Source organism: Rhododendron vialii, chromosome 9a, assembly GCF_030253575.1.
Source record: "Rhododendron vialii isolate Sample 1 chromosome 9a, ASM3025357v1".
NCBI classification, from domain to species: domain Eukaryota; kingdom Viridiplantae; phylum Streptophyta; class Magnoliopsida; order Ericales; family Ericaceae; genus Rhododendron; species Rhododendron vialii.
The window spans coordinates 19,324,491-19,342,987 of NC_080565.1; positions in this window are offsets into that span (position 1 = coordinate 19,324,491).

Below are 18,497 nucleotides of genomic sequence, written 5' to 3' on the forward strand. Positions count from 1 at the left end.
GTATTGCACCATTTTGGTGTTGTTTGGTACCGTAACGAAGTACTCGTAAGGTATTGTACCGTTTTGGTGTGGTTTGGTACCGTATGGATGTACTCGTACGGTATTGCACCGTTTTGGTGTGGTTTGGTACCGTATGGATGTACTCGTACGGTATTGTACCGTTTTGGTGAGGTTTGTTACAGTATGGATGTACTTGTACGGTATTGCACCGTTTTGGTGTGGTTTGGTACCGTATGGATGTACTCGTACGGTATTGCACTGTTTTGGTGATGTTTCGTACCGTATGGATGTACTCGTACGGTATTGCACCGTTTTTGTGCGGTTTGGTACCGTACAGATGTACTCGTACGGTATTGCACCGGTTTGGTGTGGTTTTGTACCGTATGGATGTACTCGTACGGTATTGTACCATTTTGGTGTGTTTTGGTAACGTAACGAAATACTCCTACGGTATTGTACCGTTTTCGTGTGGTTTGGTACCGTATGGATGTACTCGTACGGTATTGCACCATTTTGGTGTGGTTTGGTACCGTAAGGAAGTACTCGTATGGTATTGTACCGTTTTGGTTGGGTTTGGTACCGTATGGATGTACTCGTACGGTATGTAGGTGGATAAATTCAAGTAGTGCTTTGAACAGCACTGGAATGCAGCGGCTCCACGTGCCTCTTGAACGTAACCCTAATTCGTCAGAGAAACCCTTATCCTGCAAAACAGACAAGGAGTGAGCGCACCTTTGCCTCTCGTGGCAAAGGCCCTCCGATGCCTTTGTTAGTATTTCGTACTAATGATCAAACCCTAATTATCAGTAGGAAAGCAATAAGAATGCAGTGTATTGCGTACCTTTCACCTCTAGGTTTACCTTATATTTATAGATTTATGGATGCTTGCTGTCTAAGCATCCATGTTGCCATAGGATTCCTAACTCGTATAGGAAACCCAGGATATCAAGGAGTCTCGTTTCCTTTATCAGTTTATGGAAAAGAGTCCTTTTAGGAATCTTTTCCTTTAAGAGCCGAACATCCCATATTCGTTGGGTATCTTTCTCAGATCCTATATTCTTGGGATCTTTATCCCTTTATGGGATATGACTACTCTGGAACCTTCCAGAATGTTCCCTCAAATAGTACTTCTCTCTCTGTTCGGCCATCTCATGGCCGAACAGATGGCCTGGACCAATTACCTCACGTGTTACTGGTCCTGAGGAAATAATTTGAACCATATCCTTTGTAAGGAGCTTTCCTCCTGTTCGGCTCTTTCTTGCCGAACAAGTTTCTATGAACAGTGGCATCTCATGTCACTTTCCTTGTATTTGGTCCTAATAACATCTCATGTTATTGTACCGAGAATCGTACAACCTCTCTGGACTATTGACTTCTCATATCAGTGGTCCACAGTGCGTTGACCCTCAGTTGACCATGCTCGGGCTCATTTTGCACCTGTTCGGGAATACCTCCCTACAATTGCTCCCCAGCTTTGCTCGTTTATATTTTACTCAGATAACGAGTAAAGCTTTTAAGCGAACAAATTCACTTTGTTTCTGCACCTTATTTCACATATTGGTGCAATATTTCACCACTTTGCTTAAGAAAAAATCATCTTTTCTTGTGGCCGTCACAGGCTTTTAGCCCTAACCTTTACACGCGTCGATCATCGTATTGCGTTCCATTAAATACGAGCTGACGTGTTTATGGGAAAACGGAACGCTCAAACGGCGTCTGGTATGACGTTTCACGTACGCCACCCACTTTTGGGGTATTTTTGGGTTTTCGTCCCATTTTTCAAAACACCCCAATCTTCCCCTTAGACTCCCTCTGCAGAAGAAAAAACTGTTCAAGCGTTCGCCCGCCATTGAAGCTCTGTTCATCGTCTCAAGACCTCTCCTTTTAAGGATTCCATCGACTATTCTCGTAAGTCATCATTTCTTCTTCTTACAACTCCATTTCTCTAGTGGATTGTTTTCAACCGCAGTTTAGGGTTTCATTGTCCCCATTGTTTTACACTTCGTAGAATTCCAAAATCCTATCTGGTAATGGGTAGATTTCGTAGGCACTGTAGTACTCCTCAAGCCATGGCTAGTTTCAGATCTCGATATGGGATTCCTGACAACGTAGCTACTGTTTTGGCTCCTGAGGATGCCATTCGTGAAAGCTTCGATTTTGACACCCTTCATATTCCAGTAGTAGCCGTCGTTGAAGGCGGAGTTAGGTTTCCCCTAGCCCCTCTGCTCCGCCAAGTCTTAGCGTATTACAGGCTTTTGCCAATGCAGGTTTCTGCTAATTTCTTCAGGGTAGTTATGGGCATAAATACCTTAAACCAAATGTTAGGGACTTCGCTAGGCCTGTATGATATTCACCATCTATACAGTATTTCCAGAACTGGGGATGCCCTTACTTATTATCTAAAAAGTAGGGATTCTAGAAAAAAGCTAGTCCTTGAACTCCCTGACTCTGCTCGAGGGGATGACGACGACTTCCTGATTGTCACGGGCAACTTCGAACCCAGAGATGAGGACGGCCAAGTGATTGGTTTTCATGCCCCTCACATATTCGGGAGCCCACGTTAGTGCTTTTCCCTAATTTCATATGTGTTGTCCTTTTTCATAGGAAGAGCTTTTTCGTGGTTCTAATTTCTTTGTGCCTTTTTTTTCAGCATCAAATATCAACCGTGGTTATAACATTATAACCCCTCAAGTTCACGTAGCTGATATCAGACGAGCACTTGCATTCAACGGCGAAGGGACATACCTTGCAGGCCGAGCAAGAGCAGCCCAAGTACTTCTCAGCTACAAAGCTTCATATGGTGGGTTTATTGATCGGCGAACCCGAGCAGCTGATAATCCTGCAGTAGCTGGTCCTTCAAGACCAGTTCCCGAACAAGAAGAGAGGCGTTCCCAGACTCCTCCAATCTCTGACGAGCCTATCCCTCTTGCTGAGGAAGCTTCCAGTTCCACATCCAACTCGTCTTCCAGCGGCCGTACCTTCTCAACTTCAGAGATGAACCGGCCAATTGACTTGGGCAGCCTCCTCACCATTCCTGGTAGAGGTCGTGGTCGGGGCCAAAATGTTCAAGGTCGTGGTCGTCGCCTCCAAACTCAAACAGATGCTCCCCCTGGATTTTCCCTTGAAGAGATTGAAACCCTTCACCGTGAAAAACGTCAACGAGTGGAGGAAACTCAAGAAAGACCCCCTACATCCTCCTCATCTCCTGCTCCCCTCTGGGCTCCTCCATTCTCACACGGGAGCCGAGCTATCACTGTTCGGGACAGTGTTGAGTCAGAAGGCACTGCCCTTGCCTTGTCTCAAGCTTTTCTGCTGCCAGGAGATATGCAGAAGGAGGTGGCAAGCTCGCCTGACAACCTTCTAAGCTCATTCATGTCTCACAATGCCAAGGTAAAAAGTTCGCTTTTGTAAATCATAGCATACCATAGCATTTGGTTTCCATGTTTAACTATGTTGATCGTTCCAGGTGATGCAAAAAATGGTGGCTATGGCTCAAAAGCTTAGCCAGTCTGAGCCTCAACGTGTCAAGCTTGCAAGTGAGAATACCAAGCTTCAACGTACCATCATTAGGCTCGAGAAAGAAAGGAACCAAGCCTTGGCAGTGGCAGATGGGTTAAAGGGACAACTGAAGGGGGCGGAGGACAGTCTTGCTCAAACTTTGAAGGAGCTTGAGACGACCCAGACTGAAGCCAAAGCTGCTTTTGAGAAAGGATATAATGAAGGAATCAAGATTGCCACGGAAAGCTATACTAGCCAAATGCCTGGGATACAAGACCAAGTCTGGGTGGCCTCTTGGACAGCTTGCCTTGCCAAGGCTGAGATTCCTGAATCATCTCCTCTATGGACCAACATTGAACTACCCAGTGCTGCTAGTCAAGAGGAGGATGTTGCTGAGGAGACAAATGATGAGCAGGAGGTGACCGTGTCTGCTGAGCAACCTGTGTCTGAAGTGGAGCCTCAAGTTAATATGACCAATCCTGGCCAAAAGGAAGTCAGTGATGGTCAACTTGGAGATGAAAATCCCATAGAAGAGCTGGCTGCTCCAGTAGCTCCTATAATTACTCCTGCAGCTGTCCAAGATCTCACAGAAGATGAATGAGCTCTGCCTTTCTTCACATCTGTTTTTGAATTATTCCTGTCAAGATACCTTGTCCACATGTTTCTGATATGGATGTTTTAAGATGTTTTAAGTATTTCGAACTTAATTCGTTTCACGTATTTAAAATTTTCACGTACTTTTATGCATATATGCGTATGCTTCCAAGTTTCACGTACTTCTCGTAGAGTTTAAGTTTCACGTACTTTAAACGTTTAAGTTTCACGTACTTATATGGTTGAAATTTACACAAGTATTTCGAACTTGTGTTGCAACTTTTAAGTGTCACGTACTTAGAACAATCTCTCAAGTATTTCGTACTTGTTCGTACTTGCGTTCTTTCAAGTGTCACGTACTTTAAAGTATCACGTACTTAGAACAATCTCTCAAGTATTTCGTACTTGTTTGAAGTTCACACAAGTGTTTCGAACTTGTGTTCAAGTATCACGTACTTAAAAGGATATCCTATACCCTGCTCCCCAATACGAATGAGGGAAACCAATGTCGTGATTTCGTATTCAAAACAAATACCAAGAAAACAGCAGTCTAGACAAAAAAAACGTAACTTCATTTATAAACTGTAAAACCCAAGAGGGCGTTACTCGTATCCCTTGTAAAAATAACAAAACTAGAACACAAGAGAGTTTTATTCGTAACTCCCACAAAATCACGATGTGCATAAAGAAAAATTATATAAAAAACTTTCTTAGATTATGGACATTCCAAGGTCTTGGCACTGGGTTCCCATCCAAGTCTGCCAATCGATAAGCCCCAATGCCTGCGATTTCTGTAACTCGATATGGGCCTTCCCAATTTGCCCCCAGCTTTCCCTCATTAGCCACTTTAGTATTGCCGAGCACTTTTCGTAGCACAAGGTCTCCAACACCAAACTCTCGTGGGTGTACATTCTTGTTATAACCTTTGATGAGCTGCTCTTGGTATGAGGCCAAGTGCACCAAGGCCCGTTCTCGTCGTTCCTCGGCAAAGTCTAGCTCAATCTCCAAGGCTTTGTCATTTCCTCCACTTTCAACCAAAGTGGTCCTGTTGGTCGGCAGACCTATTTCTAATGGAATAACAGCCTCTGTTCCATATGCTAATGAATAGGGGGTCTCTCCCGTAGACCGCCTAGGCGTTGTTCGGTATGCCCATAGGACCAATGGCAATTCATCGGGCCATTTCCCCTTTGCTTTATCCAAACGTTTCTTAATCCCATCAAGGATTGTTTTGTTCGAAGCCTCTGCTTGTCCGTTGCTCTGAGGGTAAGCTGGAGTTGAATAATAATTTCTTATCCCATACTGGGCACAGAAAGTTTTGAATTTCCTCTGAAATTGCGATCCATTGTCTGTAATCAACGAATAGGGTACCCCAAAGCGAGTTATGATGCTTTTCCACACAAACCTTTCTATCATAGGTTCAGTAATCTTGGCCAACGGCTCAGCCTCAATCCATTTAGTGAAGTAATCTGTTGCAACTAATAGGAATTTTCGATTCCCAGTTGCTTTGTGTAGTGGACCCACTATGTCCATTCCCCATTGAGCAAACGGCCAAGGACTTGTCAGTGGCACCAGGTCCTCGGCTGGTGTTCGAATCATTGGTGAAAATTTCTGACACTTCTCACAAGTTTTTACGTACACCTTAGCATCTTCTTGCATGTACGGCCACCAATACCCTTGGGTGATTGCTCGGTGGGCTATGGACCGACCACCAGCATGGCTTCCACAAGTCCCCTCGTGAATTTCGTGGAGGAACTTTTGCACCATCTCAGGATGCACACAAAGCAAGTAGGGTCCTGTAAAAGACTTCCTATATAGTTTTCCCTCTGGGGATAACCAGAACCGAGCAGATTTGGTCCTGATTTTATGTGCCTCCTTTTTGTCCAAAGGAAGTACTTCATCTCGTAAAAACTCCACTATTGGGTCCATCCAACTTGGTCCTTGGCTCACGTCCAAGACCATCTCTACACTTCTGCCAATGCTCGGCTCAGCCAAATACTCTACGGCTATTTTTCTTCTAAACTCAGATGGCACAGCTGCAGCTAACCATGCCAATGAATCTGCATGAGCATTCTTTCCAGAACTTATCTGTTCAACATACACTCTTTCGAAGGTATCGAGCAGATCTCTGGTCACCTGTACATATGCCGCCATCTTCTCGCTCTGGGTTTCATATTGCCCGGACAGTTGATGGACCACGAGCTGTGAGTCAGAATACACCCTAACTCGTTTAGCTTTTAGGATTTTTGCACTTCTCAAACCAGCTAAGAGTGCCTCATACTCTGCCACATTATTTGACGCACTGAACCCTAGCCGAACAGATAATTCTAACATTGACCCTTCAGGGGGCAAAAGCACAACTCCAATTCCTGAACCGGTGTTGCAAGCTGATCCATCAACAAACAGCTTCCATTCCAGGGGATCTTGTTCAGCTAATGCCTGTTTCTTCGTTACAGGAGACTTTGCTTCACACTCCTTTCTCGTAGGAGGCAGAGGTGCAACCGCAGGTGAGAACTCTGCCACAAAATCTACCAACACCTGGCCTTTGATTGCTGTGCGCGGCTGATAGTCGATGTCATACTGGCTCAACTCAACGGACCAAGTTGAGATCCTTCCCGAGAAATCTGCCTTTCGGAGCAGTGATTTTAATGGGAACTCAGTGTAGACCACAACTTTATGGCTCTGGAAATAATGTGGCAATTTTCTAGTTGCTGTCTTTAGTGCTAGGACCAGTTTCTCGAGGGGCAAACACCTTGTTTCGGCATCTAACAAAGTTTTGCTCACATAATAAACTGGGATTTGCTCGGATCCCTTATCTCTTAAAAGTACTGCACTTACAGCATGCTCAGAAACAGCTAAGTATAAAATCAGAGACTCACCTGTTTCTGGAGTCGAAAGAAGGGGAGGAGAGGCCAAATATCCCTTTAGATCCTGAAAGGCTTGTTCACATTCTGCTCCCCATTCGAACCCTTCTCTTTTCTTCAATAACTGAAAGAAAGGTCTGCACTTGTCACTTGATCGGCTAATAAATCGATTAAGAGCTGCTGCCATCCCAGTTAATCGTTGGACTTCTTTCGTTGTCCGAGGGCTTTCCAGATTCTGTAAGGCTTTTATCTGGTCGGGATTTGCCTCTATTCCCCTTAGAGTTACAAGATGGCCCAAAAACTTTCCAGAGCCGACTCCAAACGCACACTTCGAGGCGTTGAGTTTCAACTTGTATTTCCTCAAAATCTCGAAAGCTTCTCTCAAATCTGCTATATGGCCTTGCCCAGATTTACTCTTTACCACCATGTCATCTATGTAAACCTCCATAGTTTTGCCGAGCAATTTTCTAAACATGATGGTCGCCAGTCTCTGATACGTTGCCCCTGCATTCTTCAATCCAAAAGGCATGACATTATAACAGTACAACCCTCGTGGTGTAATGAAAGACGTCTTCTCCTGATCTGGCCCAAACATTGCAATTTGATGGTATCCTCGATATGCATCGAGAAAACTCATCCGTCCATATCCCGCCGTTGCATCAACCAACTGGTCAATCCTTGGAAGAGGAAAACTGTCTTTAGGACACGCCTTGTTTAAATCTGTGAAGTCGACACATACGCGCCATTTTCCGTTCTTTTTCTTGACGACAACAGTATTCGATAGCCATTCTGGATAATAAACTTCCCTTATTGCCTTGGCTTCCAACAAGTGATCCACTTCTTCGATTACAGCGTCAACGTGCTGTACGGCTGCCCTTCGTTTCTTTTGAATGACCGGTTTGTGCTGTGGATCTATATTCAAGTGATGGCAAATAACATCTGCATTTACCCCAGGCATCTCCTCTGGCGTCCAAGCAAATACATCGACATAAGTTTTCAAGAAACTTATTAATTCATTTTCTTCCCTTTCTGGCAACGATTCCCCAATTAGAAAATACTTATCTGGATCAGTCTCGTTGATCAGTGTTTTCTTCAAATCCTCAACTACCCTCTCGGTTGGGTCTTTTCCAATATCCTCAATGGTCGGCAGATCCGGAATTTCCACGGTATTAACATGGTGGGCATTATGGACTCTTTTAATGATGGAAACCAAACATTGTTGAGCTATCTTTTGGTTACCTTTGATGTGCTCAATCCCATTAGACCCTGGGAACTTTACCATCTGATGGAAAGTTGAAGAGACTGCCCTCATCTTGTGCAACCATGTCCTTCCTATAATCACGTTATAGGAAGACGGTACATCCACCACTAAGAAGTCGGTTCGCAGCACCACCGTCCCAGCCCGAACAGGCAGAGTTACTTTGCCTAACGGCCAAACTGCTCCTGCTCCAAATTCGACCAATGGAGTTACTGATTGTACCAAATCTTCTTGTGTGAGCCCCAGTTTCTTGAACGCATCGTAGTATAGCACTTCGGTGCAACTTTCTGAATCCACCAGGATTCTCTCCATATCATATTCCCCAACTCGTAGGGTTATGACCAAAGCATCATTGTGAGGTACCTGGACTCCTCCCAGATCTTCATCAGTAAAAACTATGCCTTCGTTGCTTGCCCCTTCGTTGCGACCTCTTTTCTTCCCCAACTGCATCACATGTTGGTTATGTTTTACTTGCCTCTGAAGCAATCTCACCTCATTTCTCGTATAAGGTTCGGCTAACCCATGTATCATATGGATTACCCCTTTTGGATTTTGTTCGTAATCCAATTCCATTGCTTTGTCTTTATCCTTGGAATCCTCTTGGATAAATTCTTTGAGGTAACCTCGTGAGACCAAATCATCAAGATGTCGTTTAAACATCTCACAGTCCTCTGTCATGTGACCCCAATCCTTATGGTAACTGCAGTGCTGATTCGTAGCACGTTTTGCATCTTTATTCCCACCAAGAGTTGGGGGCCATTTGAAGTATGGTTGATTCTTTATTCGATAAAGAATCCTGTAAATGGGTTCTTTCCAAACCGTGTTTATTGAAAAGAATGACTTGGGATCCGGAGCTTGTTTATCCTTGTACTGCTCTTTCTTCGCCTGCCCATAGTCTTTCCTTTCACGATAAGTTTTGGGCTCTGGCTTGTCAACTTTCTTTATAGGCCCCTTCGCTTGCTCGGCGGGCAACTTTCCATCCTCTCGTAGGATGTCATCCTCGTTCCTGGCGTGCTGCTCAATCCTTTCCATTAATTTTGCCAATGTCTGCACGGGACTCATGTTTAGAGATTTACGCAGTTCCCCCCGAACAGGTAAGCCCGTTTTGAACGTGGCTATAGCGTATTCTTCACTACATCCTTCAATTTCGTTGAAGGTTTCCCAGTACTTCTTTGCATAAGTTCTGATCGGCTCGTCCTCTCCTTGTTTCATAAAAGAAAGACTCTCAAAGGTTTTGGGAGCTTTCCTGCTCGTCAAGAACCGTGCAGTGAATTCCTCGGCCAATTGCACCCATGTTCGGATGGAGCGCGAGCCCAGTTTGTGGAACCAGGACAGAGCAACCTTCCCCAAACTCGACGGGAACATTTTGCACATGATTGCATCATCCCCTTCATGCATAAACATCGCTTGCTGGTAATGCTGTATATGGGCCACGGGATCAGCGTCTGTCTCGTAGAGGATGAATGTCCCGTGCTTTACCCTGGTCGGCAATCTAGCCTCCTGTAACTTTCTTGCAAAAGGGGAGGATGCTATATTCTGCAGTGCTTTCCGTGCTGCTTCCCGTGCAGTCATGGCTTCATCCTCTGGTCCTTTCTTGGATCTAGTTCGTTCCCAATCGGAATCAGGCCTCTCGTACCTGTCCCTATGATGTTTTCTACTCCCTTCTTCTTCGGGGGTAGAACTCCGACCTCTGCTTCTCCTCTTTCTTGGAGATATCCTCCTTCGCTCGGGTGTTCGGATCCTGCTCCTCCCTTTTCGTGGAGAAGTTTTACGTCGCCTCGGGGTCAGACTTCTGCTTCTGCTCCTCCTTCCTCGTGAAGGAGCCTTTTGGTACTGTACCAAAGCGTATTCACTGTCTTTAGAATTTCTTCGAGATAGTCCAGAGTCTTCCGGATGTTCTCTGATTCTCTCTAATTCTCTGATCTCATGTTCTCGTTTTTTGATCAAACGAGCATATTCCTCGATTTCTTGTCTCTTCTTATCAAGAACGTCTTCGCTACGGTATATACTCCTGGAGTGTGCAATCGATTCATCCCCTCGATGGGATTTAGTCCTTCTCGTGGACTTCGATGCCGTCTCTCCATCTTTATTTCTGGAGTTGCCATGGATAGTAAGGGGGTGGCCCTTACTCGTGGTCTTTTTGTGTCCTCCTTCGGGCTTTCTCGGAGCCCCGGGTGGAGACTTATCCCCTCCTCCAATTAGCACATCCTTCGGGTCGTGTGGCGTTGCTGGCTCTACTTCCACCATGGTCGTATTTCAAAGGGAACTCTTTCGTTTCCCACAGACGGCGCCAATTGTAGGTGGATAAATTCAAGTAGTGCTTTGAACAGCACTGGAATGCAGCGGCTCCACGTGCCTCTTGAACGTAACCCTAATTCGTCAGAGAAACCCTTATCCTGCAAAACAGACAAGGAGTGAGCGCACCTTTGCCTCTCGTGGCAAAGGCCCTCCGATGCCTTTGTTAGTATTTCGTACTAATGATCAAACCCTAATTATCAGTAGGAAAGCAATAAGAATGCAGTGTATTGCGTACCTTTCACCTCTAGGTTTACCTCATATTTATAGATTTATGGATGCTTGCTGTCCAAGCATCCATGTTGCCATAGGATTCCTAACTCGTATAGGAAACCCAGGATATCAAGGAGTCTCGTTTCCTTTATCAGTTTATGGAAAAGAGTCCTTTTAGGAATCTTTTCCTTTAAGAGCCGAACATCCCATATTCGTTGGGTATCTTTCTCAGATCCTATATTCTTGGGATCTTTATCCCTTTATGGGATATGACTACTCTGGAACCTTCCAGAATGTTCCCTCAAATAGTACTTCTCTCTCTGTTCGGCCATCTCATGGCCGAACAGATGGCCTGGACCAATTACCTCACGTGTTACTGGTCCTGAGGAAATAATTTGAACCATATCCTTTGTAAGGAGCTTTCCTCCTGTTCAGCTCTCTCTTGCCGAACAAGTTTCTATGAACAGTGGCATCTCATGTCACTTTCCTTGTATTTGGTCCTAATAACATCTCATGTTATTGTACCGAGAATCGTACAACCTCTCTGGACTATTGACTTCTCATATCAGTGGTCCACAGTGCGTTGACCCTCAGTTGACCATGCTCGGGCTCATTTTGCACCTGTTCGGGAATACCTCCCTACACGGTATTGCACCGTTTTGGTGTGGTTTGGTACCGTATGGATGTACTCGTACGGTATTGCACCGTTTTGGTGTGGTTTGGTACCGTATGGATGTACTCGTATGGTATTGCACCGTTTTGGTGAAGTTTCGTACCGTATGGATGTACTCGTACGGTATTGCACCGTTTTTGTGCGGTTTGGTACCGTACGGATGTACTCGTACGGTATTGCACCGGTTTGGTGTGGTTTTGTACCGTATGGATGTACTCGTACGGTATTGTACCATTTTGGTGTGTTTTGGTAACGTAACGAAATACTCCTACGGTATTGTACCGTTTTCGTGTGGTTTGGTACCGTATGGATGTACTCGTACGGTATTGCACCATTTTGGTGTGGTTTGGTACCGTAACGAAGTACTCGTATGGTATTGTACCGTTTTGGTTGGGTTTGGTACCGTATGGATGTACTCGTACGGTATTGCACCGTTTTGGCGTGCTTTGGTACCGTAGCGAAGTACTCGTACGGTATTGTACCACATTGGTGTGGTTTGGTACCGTATGGATGTACTCGTACGGTATTGCACCGTTTTGGTGAGGTTTGGTACCGTATGAATGTACTCGTACGGTATTGCACCATTTTGGTGTGGTTTTGAACCGTATGGATGTACTGGTACGGTATTGTACTGTTTTGGTGAGGTTTGGTACCGTATGGATGTACTCGTACGGTATTGCACCGTTTTGGTGTGGTTTGGTACCGTATGGATGTACTTATACGGTATTGCACCATTTTGGTGTGGTTTGGTACCGTAACGAAGTACTCGTATGGTATTGTACCGTTTTGGTTGGGTTTGGTACCGTATGGATGTACTCGTACAACATTGCACCGTTTTGGCGTGGTTTGGTACCGTAGCGAAGTACTCGTACGGTATTGTACCGTTTTGGTGCGGTTTGGTACCGTATGGATGTACTCGTACGGTATTGTACCGTTTTGGTGTGTTTTGGTACCGTAACGAAATACTCCTATGGTATTGTACCGTTTTCGTGTGGTTTGGTACCGTATGGATGTACTCGTACGGTATTGCACCATTTTGGTGTTGTTTGGTACCGTAACGAAGTACTCGTAAGGTATTGTACCGTTTTGGTGAGGTTTGTTACAGTATGGATGTACTCGTACGGTATTGCACCGTTTTGGTGTGGTTTGGTACCGTATGGATGTACTCCTACGGTATTGTACCGTTTTGGTGTGGTTTGGTACCCTATGGATGTACTTGTACGGTATTGCACCGTTTTGGTGTGGTTTGGTACCGTATGGATGTACTCGTACGGTATTGCACCGTTTTGGCTTGGTTTGGTACCGTAGCGAAGTACTCGTACGGTATTGTACCGTTTTGGTGCGGTTTGGTACCGTATGGATGTACTCGTACGGTATTGTACCGTTTTGGTGTGTTTTGGTGCCGTAACGAAATACCCCTACGGTATTGTACCGTTTTCGTGTGGTTTGGTACCGTATGGATGTACTCGTACGGTATTGAACCGTTTTCGTGTGGTTTGGCACCGTATGGATGTACTCGTACGGTAATGCACCGTTTTGGTGTGCTTTGGTACCGTATGGATGTACGCGTACGGTATTGCACCGTTTTGGTGACGTTTTTTACCATATGGATGTACTCGTACGGTATTGTACCATTTTGGTGTGGTTTGGTACCGTAACGAAGTACTCATACGGTATTGCACCGTTTTGGTGTGGTTTGGTACCGTATGGATGTACTCGTACCGTATTGCACCGTTTTGGTGTGGTTTGGTACCGTATGGATGTACGCGTACGGTATTGCACCGTTTTGGTGAGGTTTGTTACCGTATCGATGTACTCGTATGGTTTCGTACCGTTTTGTTGTGGTTTGGAACCGTCACGAAGCACTCGTACGGTATTGTACCGTTTTTATGTGGTTTGGTACCGTATGGATGTACTCGTACGGTATTGCACCGTTTTGGTGTGGTTTGGTGCCGTAACGAAGTACTCGTACGGTATTATACCGTTTTGGTGGGGTTTCGTACCGTATGGATGTACTCGTACGGTATTGCACCGTTTTGGTGTTGTTTGGTACCGTATGGATGTACTCGTACGGTATTGTACCGTTTTGGTGTGTTTTGGTACCGTAACGAAATACTCCTACGGTATTGTACCGTTTTCGTGTGGTTTGGTACCGTATGGATGCACTCGTACGGTATTTCACCGTTTTGGTGTGGTTTGGTACCGTATGGATGTACGCGTACGGTATTGCACCGTTTTGGTGACGTTTGTTACCGTATGGATGTACTCGTATGGTTTTGTACCGTTTTGGTATGCTTTGGTACCGTAACGAAGCACTCATACGGTATTGTACCGTTTTTATGTGCTTTGGTACCGTATGGATGTACTCGTACGGTATTGCACCGTTTTGGTGTGGTTTGGTACCGTATGGATGTACTCGTACGGTATTGCACCGTTTTTGTGCGGTTTGGTACCGTACGGATGTACTCGTACGGTATTGCACCGTTTTGGTGAGGTTTTGTACCGTATGGATGTACTGGTACGGTATTGTACCGTTTTGGTGAGGTTTGGTACCGTATGGATGTACTCGTACGGTATTGCACCGTTTTGGTGAGGTTTGGTACCGTATGGATGTACTCGTACGGTATTGCACCATTTTGGTGTTGTTTGGTACCGTAACGAAGTACTCGTAAGGTATTGTACCGTTTTGGTGAGGTTTGTTACAGTATGGATGTACTCGTACGGTATTGCACCGTTTTGGTGTGGTTTGGTACCGTATGGATGTACTCCTACGGTATTGTACCGTTTTGGTGTGGTTTGGTACCCTATGGATGTACTTGTACGGTATTGCACCGTTTTGGTGTGGTTTGGTACCGTATGGATGTACTCGTACGGTATTGCACCGTTTTGGCTTGGTTTGGTACCGTAGCGAAGTACTCGTATGGTATTGTACCGTTTTGGTGCGGTTTGGTACCGTATGGATGTACTCGTACGGTATTGTACCGTTTTGGTGTGTTTTGGTGCCGTAACGAAATACCCCTACGGTATTGTACCGTTTTCGTGTGGTTTGGTACCGTATGGATGTACTCGTACGGTATTGAACCGTTTTCGTGTGGTTTGGCACCGTATGGATGTACTCGTACGGTAATGCACCGTTTTGGTGTGCTTTGGTACCGTATGGATGTACGCGTACGGTATTGCACCGTTTTGGTGACGTTTTTTACCATATGGATGTACTCGTACGGTATTGTACCATTTTGGTGTGGTTTGGTACCGTAACGAAGTACTCATACGGTATTGCACCGTTTTGGTGTGGTTTGGTACCGTATGGATGTACTCGTACCGTATTGCACCGTTTTGGTGTGGTTTGGTACCGTATGGATGTACGCGTACGGTATTGCACCGTTTTGGTGAGGTTTGTTACCGTATCGATGTACTCGTATGGTTTCGTACCGTTTTGTTGTGGTTTGGAACCGTCACGAAGCACTCGTACGGTATTGTACCGTTTTTATGTGGTTTGGTACCGTATGGATGTACTCGTACGGTATTGCACCGTTTTGGTGTGGTTTGGTGCCGTAACGAAGTACTCGTACGGTATTATACCGTTTTGGTGGGGTTTCGTACCGTATGGATGTACTCGTACGGTATTGCACCGTTTTGGTGTTGTTTGGTACCGTATGGATGTACTCGTACGGTATTGTACCGTTTTGGTGTGTTTTGGTACCGTAACGAAATACTCCTACGGTATTGTACCGTTTTCGTGTGGTTTGGTACCGTATGGATGCACTCGTACGGTATTTCACCGTTTTGGTGTGGTTTGGTACCGTATGGATGTACGCGTACGGTATTGCACCGTTTTGGTGACGTTTGTTACCGTATGGATGTACTCGTATGGTTTTGTACCGTTTTGGTATGCTTTGGTACCGTAACGAAGCACTCATACGGTATTGTACCGTTTTTATGTGCTTTGGTACCGTATGGATGTACTCGTACGGTATTGCACCGTTTTGGTGTGGTTTGGTACCGTATGGATGTACTCGTACGGTATTGCACCGTTTTTGTGCGGTTTGGTACCGTACGGATGTACTCGTACGGTATTGCACCGTTTTGGTGAGGTTTTGTACCGTATGGATGTACTGGTACGGTATTGTACCGTTTTGGTGAGGTTTGGTACCGTATGGATGTACTCGTACGGTATTGCACCGTTTTGGTGAGGTTTGGTACCGTATGGATGTACTCGTACGGTATTGCACCATTTTGGTGTGGTTTGGTACCGTAACGAAGTACTCGTATGGTATTGTACCGTTTTGGTTGGGTTTGGTACCGTATGGATGTACTCGTACGGTATTGCACCGTTTTGGCGTGCTTTGGTACGGTAGCGAAGTACTCGTACGGTATTGTACCACATTGGTGTGGTTTGGTACCGTATGGATGTACTCGTACGGTATTGCACCGTTTTGGTGAGGTTTGGTACCGTATGAATGTACTCGTACGGTATTGCACCGTTTTGGTGTCGTATGAATGTACTCGTACGGTATTGCACCGTTTTGGTGTGGTTTTGAACCGTATGGATGTACTGGTACGGTATTGTACTGTTTTGGTTAGGTTTGGTACCGTATGGATGTACTCGTACGGTATTGCACCGTTTTGGTGTGGTTTGGTACCGTATGGATGTACTTGTACGGTATTGCACCATTTTGGTGTGGTTTGGTACCGTAACGAAGTACTCGTATGGTATTGTACCGTTTTGGTTGGGTTTGGTACCGTATGGATGTACTCGTACGGTATTGCACCGTTTTGGCGTGGTTTGGTACCGTAGCGAAGTACTCGTACGGTATTGTACCGTTTTGGTGCGGTTTGGTACTGTATGGATGTACTCGTACGGTATTGTACCGTTTTGGTGTGTTTTGGTACCGTAACGAAATACTCCTACGGTATTGTACCGTTTTCGTGTGGTTTGGTACCGTATGCATGCACTCGTACGGTATTTCACCGTTTTGGTGTGGTTTGGTACCGTATAGATGTACGCGTACGGTATTGCACCGTTTTGGTGACGTTTGTTACCGTATGGATGTACTCGTATGGTTTTGTACCGTTTTGGTATGCTTTGGTACCGTAACGAAGCACTCATACGGTATTGTACCGTTTTTATGTGGTTTGGTACCGTATGGATGTACTCGTACGGTATTGCACCGTTTTGGTGTGGTTTGGTACCGTATGGATGTACTCGTACGGTATTGCACCATTTTTGTGCGGTTTGGTACCGTACGGATGTACTCGTACGGTATTGCACCGTTTTGGTGAGGTTTTGTACCGTATGGATGTACTGGTACGGTATTGTACCATTTTGGTGAGGTTTGGTACCGTATAGATGTACTCGTACAGTATTGCACCGTTTTGGTGTGGTTTGGTACCGTATGGATGTACTCGTACGGTATTGCACCATTTTGGTGTGGTTTGGTACCGTAACGAAGTACTCGTAAGGTATTGTACCGTTTTGGTTGGGTTTGGTACCGTATGGATGTACTCGTACGGTATTGCACCGTTTTGGCGTGGTTTGGTACCGTAGCGAAGTACTCGTACGGTATTGTACCGTTTTGGTGCGGTTTGGTACCGTATGGATGTACTCGTACGGTATTGCACCGTTTTGGTGTTGTTTGGTACCGTATGGATGTACTCGTACGGTATTGCACCGTTTTGGCGTGGTTTGGTACCGTATGGATGTAATCGAACGGTATTGCACCGTTTTTGTGTGGTTTGGTACCGTATGTGTGTACTCGTACGGTATTGTACCGTTGTGGTGTGGTTTGGTACGGTAGGGATGTACTCGTACGGTATTGCACCGTTTTGGTGTGGTTTAGTACCGTACGGATGTAATCGTACGGTATTGCACCGTTTTGGTGTGGTTTTGTACCGTATGGATGTACTCGTACGGTATTGTACCGTTTTGGTGTGTTTTGGTACCGTATGGATGTACTCGTACGGTATTGTTCCGTTTTGGTGTGTTTTGGTACCGTAACGAAGTACTCGTACGGTATTGTACCGTTTTGGTGTGGTTTGGTACCGTATGGATGTACTCGTACGGTATTGCACCGTTTTTGTGCGGTTTGGTACCGTACGGATGTACTCGTACGGTATTGCACCGTTTTGGTGAGGTTTTGTACCGTATGGATGTACTGGTACGGTATTGTACTGTTTTGGTGAGGTTTGGTACCGTATGGATGTACTCGTACGGTATTGCACCATTTTGGTGTGGTTTGGTACCGTAACGAAGTACTCGTATGGTATTGTACCGTTTTGGTTGGGTTTGGTACCGTATGGAAGTACTCGTACGGTATTGCACCGTTTTGGCGTGTTTTGGTACCGTAGCGAAGTACTCGTACGGTATTGTACCACATTGGTGTGGTTTGGTACCGTATGGATGTACTCGTACGGTATTGCACCGTTTTGGTGAGGTTTGGTACCGTATGAATGTACTCGTACGGTATTGCACCGTTTTGGTGTCGTATGAATGTACTCGTACGGTATTGCACCGTTTTGGTGTGGTTTTGAACCGTATGGATGTACTGGTACGGTATTGTACTGTTTTGGTGAGGTTTGGTACCGTATGGATGTACTCGTACGGTATTGCACCGTTTTGGTGTGGTTTGGTACCGTATGGATGTACTTGTACGGTATTGCCCCATTTTGGTGTGGTTTGGTACCGTAACGAAGTACTCGTATGGTATTGTACCGTTTTGGTTGGGTTTGGTACCGTATGGATGTACTCGTACGGTATTGCACCGTTTTGGCGTGGTTTGGTACCGTAGCGAAGTACTCGTACGGTATTGTACCATTTTGGTGCGGTTTGGTACCGTATGGATGTACTCGTACGGTATTGTACCGTTTTGGTGTGTTTTGGTACCGTAACGAAATACTCCTACGGTATTGTACCATTTTCGTGTGGTTTGGTACCGTATGCATGCACTCGTACGGTATTTCACCGTTTTGGTGTGGTTTGGTACCGTATAGATGTACGCGTACGGTATTGCACCGTTTTGGTGACGTTTGTTACCGTATGGATGTACTCGTATGGTTTTGTACCGTTTTGGTATGCTTTGGTACCGTAACGAAGCACTCATACGGT